The sequence below is a fragment of the Amphibalanus amphitrite genome, unplaced genomic scaffold, assembly GCF_019059575.1.
Source record: "Amphibalanus amphitrite isolate SeventyFive unplaced genomic scaffold, NRLGWU_Aamphi_draft 000001F_arrow, whole genome shotgun sequence".
Taxonomy (NCBI): Eukaryota; Metazoa; Arthropoda; class Thecostraca; order Balanomorpha; family Balanidae; genus Amphibalanus; species Amphibalanus amphitrite.
Window position 1 is genome coordinate 2,292,608 of NW_024881499.1, and position 13,630 is coordinate 2,306,237.

General features: G+C 46.2%; 1 protein-coding gene across 2 annotated transcripts in view; it reads right to left on the reverse strand.

The window, feature by feature from the left end:
- The window catches only part of LOC122388946, a 40,118-nt gene extending 32,645 nt beyond the window's left edge, over window positions 1-7,473 (reverse strand). Inside the window, exon 1 of one of the 2 annotated variants that reach the window (XM_043380952.1) lies at window positions 6,499-7,473. The gene's annotated coding sequence lies outside the window, so the exon portion shown is untranslated. The remainder of the gene's footprint in view (window positions 1-6,498) is intronic. The other variant, XM_043380868.1, reaches the window with a different exon arrangement.
- Between the last annotated feature and the right edge of the window lie 6,157 nt (window positions 7,474-13,630).

Sequence of the window (13,630 nt, forward strand, 5' to 3'; positions counted from 1 at the left end):
CTCTATCTTAATTAGATCAAAAGTTATAAGCGAAAAACTTTTGACCTGTTTTTAGCGAAATTTTTACATTTATACCCCCCAAAACCCCCTTTAAATATTGACCTAGAGCAACCAAATTTGCACAGGGGCGAGAACTCTAGGGGGCCCACCTACTTACCAAATTTGGTGTTTCTAGGTGCCATAGGAGCCAATCGCGAGGGGGGTCGCATCGACCCCCCCCCCTGCCAGGCCGTGTTATGAAAAATGCCCTGCCAGGGCGAGGGTTAAATTGCGAAAAAACCGCGGCGCGCAGCGCCGCCAAATTTTGGGTACCTTACCGGGCATCAATTTGACACCTTCACACAAAATTTCAAGTCACAGGTCACCTCAGGTCAGGAGTTATTGAGGTCAAACTGAGGTCATGTTCAAGTAAAAATGAGCAAAAAACATGACATCTTTTTTTTCATATGACTGATTTTTATTCACGATAACACCACAGCACGAAGCACGATCCATACAGTAACACTATTCAATTCAGACAGTTATCACGCATCAAGCCTGTGCGCAAACTCACTTTCAGTGTCTACCAAGTCGCCTCTAAGGTTTACGTCACTCAAACGCTACTGCCGTGGTCCTGTCCGAAGAACCGGACCAATGGTCCCCATTTCTTCTCGAATTTTGTAAAGGTACCGACCATTGAGGCTGCCAATCGCTCTGTTCTGAAATCTGCGTGCATTCTGGCGATAAAATGCGTAATGTTTATAATTTTCCCACGCTGAATTACATATTTGCCGACGATTATTGCATGGTTCCAAAGTTGGCCAGAATCCTTCAGTCCCAGCATTACGTTTTGTTCATTAAGTTTCACCCTTGGGTGTTCACGTAACTGAAGATTCATCCAGTTCTCGATTTGCCTCCAAAAGTTTGTAACAGATTCACACATCTTTCTCTACACCTTCTCTACACCTTTCGCATAAGTTTGTTTCCGTTATACCCATTTTGTAAAGGAGCTTGTTTGTGACAGCTGTAAATGTAATTATTTTGTAGTGTAGGGCTCTGTAATAGGACGAGTGGGTTGCAGACCACACCATTTCATAAGTCAAGGGCCAATTCACTTCACCGTAATACTGGGTCCACTTGCTTTCCCAATGCTTTAACACCTGTCTGCTCCTTATAAGGCGATCATAAATATGCCTTGCTCCTGACTTTGCTTTAAATAAGTAATCAATCTGATTTGGAATGCAAGGTGTTTCTATTTTTTCTCGCATCGTTTTGTATTCTCTCGGTATGCTGTTTATCAGGCCTTCGTAATCCAGAAAGGTGCCGTCTATTTTGTAAATGTTTTTGGCCTCACTGTATGACATTAACTCCCCGGAAGATTTTCGAAGGTCATTAAAGTGCATGACTCCACTGCGTACCCACTGTTTGATTTCAGAAGTTTTATATTTCGTATAATCAGACTTCCAAAGTGAAATACAACCCATTTCCAAATCCTCTAACCGAAAAGTGTTTACATACATGGCCCAACTTCTAAGCACTTCCTTCCAAAATTGGTTAGTTACCCTTTCACCAAGCTGTTTGACGAAAGCACTTCCTTTGTCCCACACACAGTTGGTCTCGCTTAAAGAAAGTACGTGGTCAGCAATATACGTCCAAGGGTGTGTAGTTGTAAAATATCGCTTAACCCACGCTATTTTCAAGGACACTATAAACATTCTAGTATTAGTCATGCTTTGGCCACCGAAAGCAAGTGGTTGCATCAGTGCTTCTCGTTTGATTCTGCTACGTTTTCCATTCCAGATAAATTTAAACATCAAGCTATCTATACGTGTGATCATTTCATCACTTGGTTGAGGCAGCGATGTCAAGCAGTACGTTAATTGTGAAAGCGCAAGTGCTTTCAAAACTGTTATTTTCCCTATTATCGTCAAGTTTCTTTTTTGCCATTCGTGAAGCAGTTTTTCCATTTTATCTATTTTCGCCTCGTAATTTGCATTTAACACGTCAGTTAATGCGTTACTAAATACTACACCGAGAAGTTTAATCGTATTGACCACTCTCAATGGAATTTCGTCATATACAAAGGTGTTTGAGCTCGTTTTCCCGATCCTCATCGCAGACGTTTTTTCTATATTTGGTTTTAATCCTGAAAACTTGGCAAAGGTGCCAAGTTCGGCAAAGAGCTGTCTCAGTGAGTTGGGATCGCCGTCTAGCAGACAGAGAACGTCGTCTGCGTAAGCTGACAGTTTAATTTCGGTCAGACCTATTTTAATACCCTTAACCCGCGCCCCACTGGGGGGGGGCTATTTATAGCCCCCCCTCCCGTTTTTCTGCAATAACTTCCAAACCGCTTGACGTATCGACGCCAAACTTTCAGTACCTTTGGCTGCATCAATTTGACACCTTGTGTTAAAATTTGAACTTCGTACCTACTATAGGTCGGCCGGAAATGACGTCAGAGTGACGTCATGTTCGACCGATTTCGACGCAAAACATTGAACCACGGCAATCGCTCCCAAGAGCTCAGTTTTTAAGCTAGATCCAATTTCTTTGCATGAGAGGACTCAGAATAGACTGCGCTATCAAACTGCTATCTCGGATTTTCGAAATTTTGAAAATTTCGAAAATTTTATATAATAAAGCTTAAAATTTATATTTTTACATTTTTTTCAGAAATTTTTTGACTTTTCGAAAAAACCGGAATATATGTGATAGAACGCATTATTATGACTAACTCTAGCAAGTTTTAGCTAAATATCTTCAAAAATGGCCAAGCTATACGCATTATTGCAAAAAATTAACAATTATTAGTTTTTCAAATCAATTTTTCAGCACGAATTTGACATCGTACGCCAATATAAATAGCACCATCGTGTTCCTGAGCTCAAACTGCATCCAATAGACACCTTTTTTGTTGAAAAATTTTAACTTCAAAATTTGACCTTTTTTGACCTGAAAGTGACCTGACCTGAGCTAAATTTGACTCAAAATGACCTCAAATGACAAAGACGACATCAAATTCGAAATGTTTGGCCTAAATGGACCATAAAACATGTGTCACGTGACCGACGGATGATATAATATTTTCGTGACCTGTGATGACCTGACCTTGACCTGAAAATCAAAGTACAAGTTTGGTACCCTTAGAGTATCTAGAGCATCTGTTCACGAGTGTGTGAACCAAAAATGAGCCTGATCTGACTTGTAAGACGGCGGCCAGAGCCCAAAACGTGAAGAAACCAAAATGCTAATAATTTTTACTTTGACCTGACCTGTGACGTCATCGGTGACCTCGAGGTCAATGAAATTAGGTTTCGCTCGACAATTTTTCCGGGGCTATCAGACGCCGTTTGAATTTTGACGATCGGCCCAGTAGTTTCGGAGTTAGGAGGGGGGGCTATGAATAGCCCCCCCCCAGTAGGGCGTGATATACGCAGACCCCAGTGGGGCGCGGGTTAATATTTTGATTTCCTCGAATTCTATCCAGCAAATGTTCCAAGGCAATTATAAATAGGTAACCACTAATGGAGTCCCCTTGCCTTGCCGATCTGCTCAAAACAATCGGTTTCGAAATATGTCCATTATAGGTTAGACGAGAGAACGATTCGTTGTACAAAGTGCAAAACCATTGTATAACGCTTTGGGGGAAACCACGAGCTACTAGAGACGCTTTAATCCAATGCCATTCAACAGCGTTAAACGCATTGTCCATGTCAAGTGATACCATTAATCCTTGCGAGCCAGTTTCATTTACGCTGTGTATTACATCATATGCAAGTCGGATAGCGCTTCCAATATATCTCCCTGGAACATATCCAGTCTGCTCTGGTCCTATAACTGATGTTAACACTCTTTTAATACGCCGTGCAATAGTAGCCGAAATAATTTTGTAACTGGTATTTAATAGAGTTATCGGCCGATACCCTTTAACCTCATTTTTTGGTTTTCCAGTTTTTGGAATGAGGATCAGAACTCCTTCTCTCAACGTTGGTGGGAGTTTCTGATTTTTAAAACTTTCATGACACATATTAAGAAAACAGTACTTAATGTATGGCCACATAATTTTATAAAATTCAGGTTGAAACCCGGAGCTTCCGGGGGACTTGTTTCCTTTTAATAACCTTAACGTCTTCTCTAACTCCTCCAGTTCTATTGGACGTTCAAGAAGCTCTTTCTCTTGATCTGACAAAACTCTAGTAACTCTCTCTTCGAGGTAAGTATCGGTGTTGAGCTCTACTTCCTCTCTTTGACGAAATACTTCCTGATAGTATTCAACTAGACAATTCATGACATCTTCTTGCTTGTAAATAGCCTTGTCTTCTACCTTCAGGCAGGGAATTAACCTACTTGTGTAATTTCGTTTCTCTAAGCCAAAAAAGTAGCCACTGTTTCGCTCACCCTGTTCATACCACTTACATCTAGAACGAATAATGATGCCTTCCACCTTTTCGTTACGTAACTCTACAAGCTCCGTTTTCTTTGCATCTAACTGTTGCCGCTTAAGTTCATTTTGTGGATCGTGACCAAACTCATTCTCCAATCTGCTGATCCCACTTATCAATTCTATTTCATATCTCCTTTTACATTGATTCCGCGCAATAGCATACGATATAGTTCGAGTTCGTAGCTGAAGTACAAGCGTTTCCCAAAGAAGTGAAAAGGATATGTTAAATTGTACTAACTTGCCAAGGTCTTCCCGCACAAACTGCCTGGTGTATATTGGAAGCGCGTGTGTTTCGAGTGTGTCATGTACCGTTTCTCTCATTAACGACAAATACTCATCATCCTTGAGCAAGGTCAAATTGAATTTGAACCATCCTTTTCCTTTTCGATGATCATTCAGCGTAAATTCTGCGCATACCGCGCTGTGATCAGTGCGGTATCCCGATACAATTTCCGCCCGCTGCATTCTCCCCAATATGCTCGTTGAAACCATAATATAGTCTAAGCGAGCTTGTTTAACACTTGGGTTTAATTTCCTCCATGTAAATTTACTAGTGTCACGATTCAATTCCCTGAAAGAGTCCACTAATTCGTAACTCATCATGAGGTGTTTCAGCTCCTTCCTCGCTCTTGGGTTATTTTGTTTTTCGTAATTGTGGGTATCTAACGTTTGATCGAGAGCGATATTAAAATCTCCGCACATGATTATTGGCAGGGACTCATCATTTTTTGTAAAGTCGTAAATCATCGTTGCTAATTTTTTGAAAAATGTTGGATTGTCTTCGTTTGGACCGTATATCGATATAAGTAGCACCTCAAAGGTTTTGTTAATTATTGCTTTAACAAGAATCAAATTACCAATTTCATCTTGTTTTGTTGCCAGTACGTCAAACTGAATCTTTTTATTGGACAAAATTGCAACCCCTCTCGCGTTATTAGTACCTGACGAGATATATATTTCTTTTCCCCAGCTACTCCTGAAATACGTTCGTTTTTGCTCATTGCAGTGAATGTCTTGCAAGAAGAACAGATCGGCATCGGTACCCTTTAGATAATTAAACACGTCTCTCCTTTTCTTATACTGGCCAAGACCACGGCAGTTCATTGAAAACACCTTAAGAGAAGCCATCTAAAACGCCGTTTGTGAAAACGGACGCGCAGCGACTCGCACCCGCACATTGCACCGATGGCAGGCTGTCAGATGTGAACAAAGAGCTGAATTGCGAACTTCTCAATACAACAGTACTATACCACTGTCCAGGGGCGTGCTGTGTTGTGCGACATATTCTATGCACTCTTACCATCATACAACTACTTCCGGCACGCAGTCGCACCGGCATAGCTCACGGGGCGCGGCATACCGGCCCGACCGCAGCGGCCAAAACTAACAGATTTGTCCAGAAAAAGCGGTGACATTTTAACACCTGTCTGCTATGTTTCCAAAAACTCACAAACTCGAAAACAAGCCGATACTTGTCCTATAAATAAAGAAACGAAAATAGATAAAGAACTGTGGTCTTCACTCGGGCACTGCATTTTTCGAAATCGCTGCAGCGAGGCTCTTATCTACACTTTTACTTCTCTCCAACTTTCAGACACCGTAAAAGGAAAACAAAACGGTACACAAAAAAAAAACACACACACACACATGACACAAACTTGGCACAAACCCGGAGGGATTCATCCACAGGTCAATCACACCAGAGTCCCTCCCTTGAGGCGTTAGCCGTCATTACGATGGGAGATGTTGAGACGCGTATTGACATCTGCCATAGAGTTGGCCTTGGAGCTGACTCCAAACTTTCGCTCCTTAAAGAAGACATCTCCTCCTCGACTAAACACCGTGTAAATACGACCTGCCTTCTTTAGCTCTACCAGCTTCAGATAGGCTTCCTGTCTTTTGTGACTCAGGGACTCGTTCACAAATAATTGAAGTCTGGGGCGGTCACCGCGAGGGATTCTACTATCATAAATACGCTGACGGACTGAGGAGGGACCACCCCGGGTGAAACGACAAACGATCTTGCTGCCGCCTGCAGACATCCGGTGGGCGTGGTCAATGTCCTCCCTTCTCACCTGAATCCCGAGGTTGTTTTTAATCACCTCTATCAAGACAGCCTCGATGTCCTCACTCTCAGCGCCAGCGGCGGGGCGGGAACCCGTCCCACCGGACGGTGCCGGGCCCGAGGCCGCGCCCCGCCGCCGGTCAGCTGACTCCTCTCCCGGCGAGGTCAAGGTCGCCTCGCTCCTCTCCGCTGCTGCCGCCCGCTCGGGCCGAGAGGCGGTCTCGGTGTCGGTGACGTCATCTGGAGTCGGAGCGACGTCACCCGGTCCGGGGCCACCGGCCGCGCCCGCTGACCCCGGCCGGCCGTCACAGCCGGGCACGTGACTCGGGGGCGCCCCGGGCGCCCGCGAGCGTCCGTCCGGTCGCCGGGGAATGGCCGGTCCGGAAAACACGAGAGTGTTCCGACGGGATCTCGCCTCTAACTCATCCACTTTCGCCAATAAGGCAACGATATCTTCGTCTCGTTCCTTTACTTTCACCCTCAGTGCTTCGCTTTCCTCATCCTTCTCTTCTACGTGCTTTTCCAGCTCCGAAAGTCTTTCCTCATAGCATTGCCACTTTGACTGGATTAAAGACGCCAAATTCGTAACTCTTTCTTCAATCAGACCTTTCAGCTCTGTTAATGACTCTTCTGAGCTTTTGCGAAACGATTCCATCTCCTCTCGGAACATGGTGCGTAGGGCGCGAAAATCTTCTCTCACGGGCGCGGGCGGTTGGGGCGGCGACTGAGTGTCAGCCACTCGCGGCCGCTTACCTGCCCCAGTTATAGCGTCCAAATTGCGCACCATTTCAGGCACTGAGGATTGCTTTCTGTTTTTCGCACCACTTCCACTGTTTCGCGACATGTTCGAGAATGCTGAGCCACCGCGCTGACTATGCCCTCGCTCGGCCGGGCCGGGTGCCCACACGCTCAGCACAGCGCCATGCCGCGGGGCGGGACCGGTCGCGCACACGTCCGCACCCCCAGGTGGCCGCGCCGGGACTGTGGCCGCGCCGGGACTGAAAACATGACATCTTGAAACGATCACCAATTCTACAGTTAACAAGCAATTTTAAAGTTCTTTATGTGGTTGTATAGAGAAAAAACGGCGCCACAAAACTGCTATCTCAGATTTTCGAAATTTTGGGATTTTGACCCCCAAAAATCAAAATATTGATTTTTTTAAAGAAAATTTCAAAAAATTTCCAAAAAATTTCGAAAACCGGAATATATGTGATAGTCCCTGCGCTCTACGATATACATACCAAATTTCAGATCGATACCTCTTTTTTTGGCCAAGTTATAGTGAAAAAACTGTTAAAAATTGATGACGTCAAATTTTTGAACTCAATTTTCAGCAATTCTAGACCTTGTAGCGCAAAACAGAGACCACCATTGAACTCCCCGTGACGAGCTGCATCGAATCGATACCCATTTTATGCAAAAATATCAACTTTGAAATTTGACCTAATTTGACCTGACCTTGACCTGACCTTGACCTGATCTTGACCAAAACGTGACTTCTGCCTGACCCACATAATCGCATTTGTCATGTAAAATGGACCATAAAACATGTATCACACGACACTTTCATATTGTGACCCCCCCCCCCCCTCCCCCCCAGTGACCTGACCTCTGTGACCTGACCTGGTATCAGTGACCTCAAATAGCAAAATATGTGTTTGAAGAACATTTCCCCATCGATGATTTTCAATGAAATGTATTTTACTCGATTTTACAACGCATTTCTTGAAATGCCTGTAAACGGTGAAAATTCGACCTTTGACCTGACCTGTGACGTCATCGGTTTGACCGAGGTCAATGAAATTGGGTCACAAGGTAGTTCCCCGTTGGGGCTATCCAACGCCGTTTACAGCTTGTCGCTATGTTGCGTGGTTCTCGAGATCTTAGGGGAGGCCAAAATGCCCCCCCCCCCCATCAGACCGCGTTGCTCGGCAGACCCCATCAGGGTGCGGGTTAAAACTTGCATAACCCGGTAGGCGGTGGGCCTCCCGGCCACCTTCCGCGCCGTGGGGGGGCATTTTTTTGCCCCCCCCCCCCCCGTATCTCCGAAACTACTAGACGGATCCGGAAAATTAAAACGGCGTTCGATAGCCCTGTCAAATTTCTTGAAGGAAACCAAATTTCATTGACCTCGGGGTCACCGATGACGTCACAGGTCAGGTCAAAGATAAAATGTTTCACCGTTCACGGGGCTTCTAGGGAAAGCGCTATAACAGCGAGTAAAACGCATTTTGTCGAAAATCAGCGATAGGGCGTCAGTTGTCTAGTACATATGTTGCTATTAGAGGTCACTGGTCATACCAGGTCAGGTCACAGGTCAGGTCACCAAAGGTCACCAAGGGTCACCACATGAACCCAACTTTACTAAGGTTGTGCGATGCATGTTTTATGTCCAGTTTTTCATTTCCAACTCAATGGTGTTGGTTATAGGACCATCAGGTACGGTTAACCCGCGCCGGGCCGGTGCTCTGAGATTCCGCGCCGGGCCGGGGGGGGGGTGTCTGAACACCCCCCTTCTAACTCGGCTCCTGGGCCACGTAGCGACACGCGGTAAGCGGCAATCGAAAGAACGTCCAAAATAAGGACGAAAACACAACGGTCATTTTTTGGGTCAGGTCAAAGGTCAGGTCACCAGAGGTCACCAAAGGTCAAATGTTCACTATTTCAACATTTTGGAAACTGCCAACGGCTATCTCGGGAACCGATAGAGCTACAGCGCCGCGGAAAAGCGCATTCGATAGCCCTTTTACAGACCTTTCTGAGTAATGTTCTCAGATTTGACCTCAGGTCAACGGTTTAGCCTCCAGAGGGCAAAAACTCCAAAAATAGCCGTTTTTACGAAAAACGTTTTTTCGGCAATAACTTTTGACTCAAAAGAGCCATGACATTACTTTTGCCACTATCGTGTTCCTCTCGTCGAGACGCGTCGAATGAACTATAATTTGACCTTGAAAGGTCAACTTGAAAATTTGACCTCAGGTCAAGGTCATGACCTGACCGGAAAAGGTCATGTTGCATATCAGTCGATCCGCAACGTCGAGCCGAACACATCTAAGGCGTTTTCAGCGCTCTAGCACGTCTCTATCAGAAGTTATTAGCGAAAAACTGTTAGATTCTGTTCGTGACCTGAGATGACCTCGGGAACATAACGAGGGGTCACAGTTGCCATTTTCCGGTTCAGTGTGTCCATTTTATCTACATCTCGATGTTTGAGAGTGTCTAGAATAGCGTTCGTGCAAAACAGGCGCTTTTCAATTTTCTCCCATCGACTTATAATGGAGAGGTCGCAAAATTGACCTGACCTTAGGTCACCGATATCAAAATTCCGAGAGATACATTTTATAGATAATGTTGCTCTAATCAATCGCTGAAAGTTTCAAGGCAATCAATCGATCAGTGTAGCTACCCAGTAAACATGCCGACGTCGGCCCGACGTCGGCCGACGTCGGGGTGACGTCGGCAACTCGGCATCGGCATGCCGACGTCGGCCCGACGTCGGTCCAACCTCGGCACGACGTCGGCTGGATGTCGGATATGCCCGCATGTTCCGACGTCCAGCCGAGGTCCAGCCGACGTCGGGCCGACGTCGGACCGAGATCAATTGCTGAGGTCCAGCCGACGTCGGGCCGACGTCGGGGCGACGTCGGACCGACATCGGCCGCTGTTTTGACCGTTAAAATAATATAAAATACATGTTTCATGTTTCATAAAGAGCTTCTGTATTCAAAATATCCTCAGGAAACTCAAATCTTCCTCCACGCCGCAACCCCCTGATCCGGACTGGACGGGAAACTTTATCCCATTTGGGATTGCCCGTAAGCCGAGCTCGCCCGTAGCCGGGTGCGGTGAGTGCTTGGGGGCTGCTCGGCCTATCCTTTGGTCTGGCTCAGCCCCGACAACTCACCAGGGCCGGGCCGCGAGTTACCTAAGTGTGGAACTACAAGTCGATTCTAGGGCTCTGATTGGTGACTTTGGTCGGGGGATGACGCTTATAGCATGACGTCACTCGCGTACTTGGCCAGACCAACGGCGCGGCGCAGGCGCGCCGAGCCAACCCAGAGGCTCTCAAACTCAATTGTACAGATCCTGCGCATTGAATGGCGAAACTTCGGCGAGTTCGCTTGAGTTTGAAAGCCCCTGCCAGAGAACTGGAGACGGCCGGAGTATTTGCTGGACAGTGGGCAGCGCAGATGGCGATTGACGGTGCCAAAAAGATGATAGGGAAAAAGGGGTTGAGACTTGAGCAGTGAATTATAAGCCTGTTGCATAGCTGAGTGGTAAATTGTAAAATACTTAAGGTGTAAGGAGATGCAGTGTAGTTTAGCCGACTCAGGGGAATTCTGCCGAGTTATGTAAGGCGGAAGGGTCGCAACTCGCAAGTCGTTTGTTTACATGATTGCCTGATTAAAATGTAAAGCGTACCTAATGTTTAGTTGATAATACAGCGAGGTTGGGCATCTGCTCAATCCATTTCTTCTCTGCAATAGTGCACTCGCCACTGTAATTTATTGTAAGAGGCACTGGGCTGCGCCGCCTGTTAATTATTCCGAAACCACCAGTGAATTGTTACAGTCACTCCGACAACAATACGAATCGTTCAGTCGTGCGCTGGGGGTCCGCCAAGTTTGAGTGTGCTGCAGAATGCAGACTGGACCGCCGAGAATATAACACTTCCGTCTCCCTGGGCGAGCGGCGCATTGGAGCCGAAGGAAACTGCTTCAGTTTTTTTGTGGGGAAGATACCCATGTTTGAAAATTATGTTCTGGAATGATGCGATAAGGAAAAGGACGGTTTCTTGAATTGAGGGCTGTGGAGAAGAAGCAGATTTTCTCAATTTGCTACCCGATACAACGCGAAAAGACGCAAATGTTGCACATTGGGCTTAATAAGTCTAATAAAAGATAAGGGACTTCGTGAATCATGCCTAACTGACCGCGACCCAGTTATTTGCCACTGCAGGTAGGTACTAGGTAGGTAGATACTCATTTGTAAACAGAGCGTTCCGCCAACCCTCGCCAGAAATTCAATCAGCAGTTGCTTATCTTAAAACGTTTGAGTGCACCTAACAACCTTTAAAAATGACGTCCTCCCTTTCAATGGTTCGTTCGAAGACACAAAGCCAGAATCAGCCAAGCAATATCGGAATCCATTGCGCAGTGTGTCGACTGTCGGATGTGCCCATCCACATAGCATAGCACACACTGCTAAATGCAGGTACGCTCACCTACACATTAGGTATTCGAAGGACTTGATAGCTCATACACATGGAAGAAACGCATGAAATGTGATTAATAGCTGCAGCAGAAGTTTGGCGTCCGATGACTCTTCGCCAAGTTAAGACCATGCCAAAATCTCGGCCAGTCTCCCGCCGCGCCGGCACTGGCCGTGGTGTGACGTCATCCGGCCGGCTGGGCGCTGGGTAGTTCCACACTTAGGTAACTCGCGGCCGGGCCCAGTTCATATAGAAAGGCCAGTCGGCAAGTGTCACTTTGCCAAAGTGCCACTTATCAAAGGGACACTTTGGGAAACGTTGGTGCAGGTGTGTAAGAGTGGCTATATGAATCCATTGTGGGGTCGCCCTTTCCAATAAGTGTCACGTAACAGCAATGGGACCAGGGACTCTATATGAACTGGACCCAGGGTGCTCGCCAAGAAGACCAATGTCTCCATCCTATGATCCTTCCGGCTCTGAAATGGTCTTGTCAGACCAAAAGGACATAACCGAACAAAACAAACCATATTCGTCAGCTGGCTGCGTGGTGTAGTGGTTAGCGCACTAAACTCGCGATCGAATGACACTGGGTTCGAATCCCATCGCCGGCTGATGCTTTTGGCGTGTTGTCCCAGTAAACATGCCGACGTCGGCGACTGGGGGACTCGAATCCCGCCGCCGGTTGATATTTTTGGCGCGTTGTCCCAATAAACATGCCGACGTCGGCCCCGTCGGTCCAACGACAAACGATCTCGTCAACCTCGGCAAACGATCTCGGCCCGACGTCGGCTCGAAGTCGGCTGGACTTCGGCTGGACGTCGGAACATGCGGGCATATCCGACGTGCAGCCGATGTCGGGCCGAGGTTGAACCGACGTTGGGCCGACGTCGGGCCGAGCCTCGGCCCGATGTCGGGCCGACGTCGTCATGTTTACTGGGTATGACGAGCATTCTTATTTTTTCTGAGGTGAGGTCACTTGGCGTGACCTGGTGACCTGACCTAAGGCGACCTGGGTCTGAAATTTTCACAACATGTGCGGAAAAGATGCACGAACAGGTGTGCCAAAAACGGCGGCGCTCCGCGCCGCCGTTTTTGAGATATCTGCGAAAAACCGCAGGGGGGGGGGGGGGTGTTCAAACACCCCCCCGGCCCGGCCGGGTTAAGGTCACTTTCTGGTGGAGGTCAGGTCAAGGTCAGGTCAAAAAAGGTCAAATTTCAAAGTTGATATTTTTTGCATAAAATGGGTATTGATTCGATGCAGCTCGTAACGGGGAGTCTAACGGTGGTCTTTTTGCAATACGAGGTCTAGAATTGCTAAAAATGAAGTTTGAAAATTTCATGTCATCAATTTTGAACAGTTTTTTCGCTATAACTTGGCCAAAAAAAAGAGGCATCGATCTCAAATTTGGTATGTAGATAGAAGACGGTAGGGACTATCACATATCTTGCGTTTTTTCGAAATTCCAAAAACTTTTTGGATTTTTCGGCTATTATATTCAAAAAATCTATTTTTTTTATTTTTGGGGTCAAAATAAAAAAAAATCAAAAATTGGAGATATCAGTTTTGTAGCCCTTTTCATTCTTCACCTTTTATGTCAAAGCATTTTTCTGTATCTCTAAAGCTGTAGGCCTGACAGCTCTTCTCGCGAAACCTTTTTTTGGGTCGAAAATGGCAGAAATGACGTCACTCTGACGTCATTAGCGTCCAACCTATCATAACCTTTGGAATTTTTTGGTCACAATGTGCAATAGCTGTTCGCGGGAAGGTACTGAAAGTTTGGTGACGATCGGCGCAGCGGTTCTCGAGATATATCGAAAAAAAAAACTAAAGGTAGGGGGCAAAAAATGCCCCCCACCGCCTGGAAGGTTAATGACTTTAAATTTCACACGTTCAACGATCTCAATAAATGCGAACCTCTAGAGGATA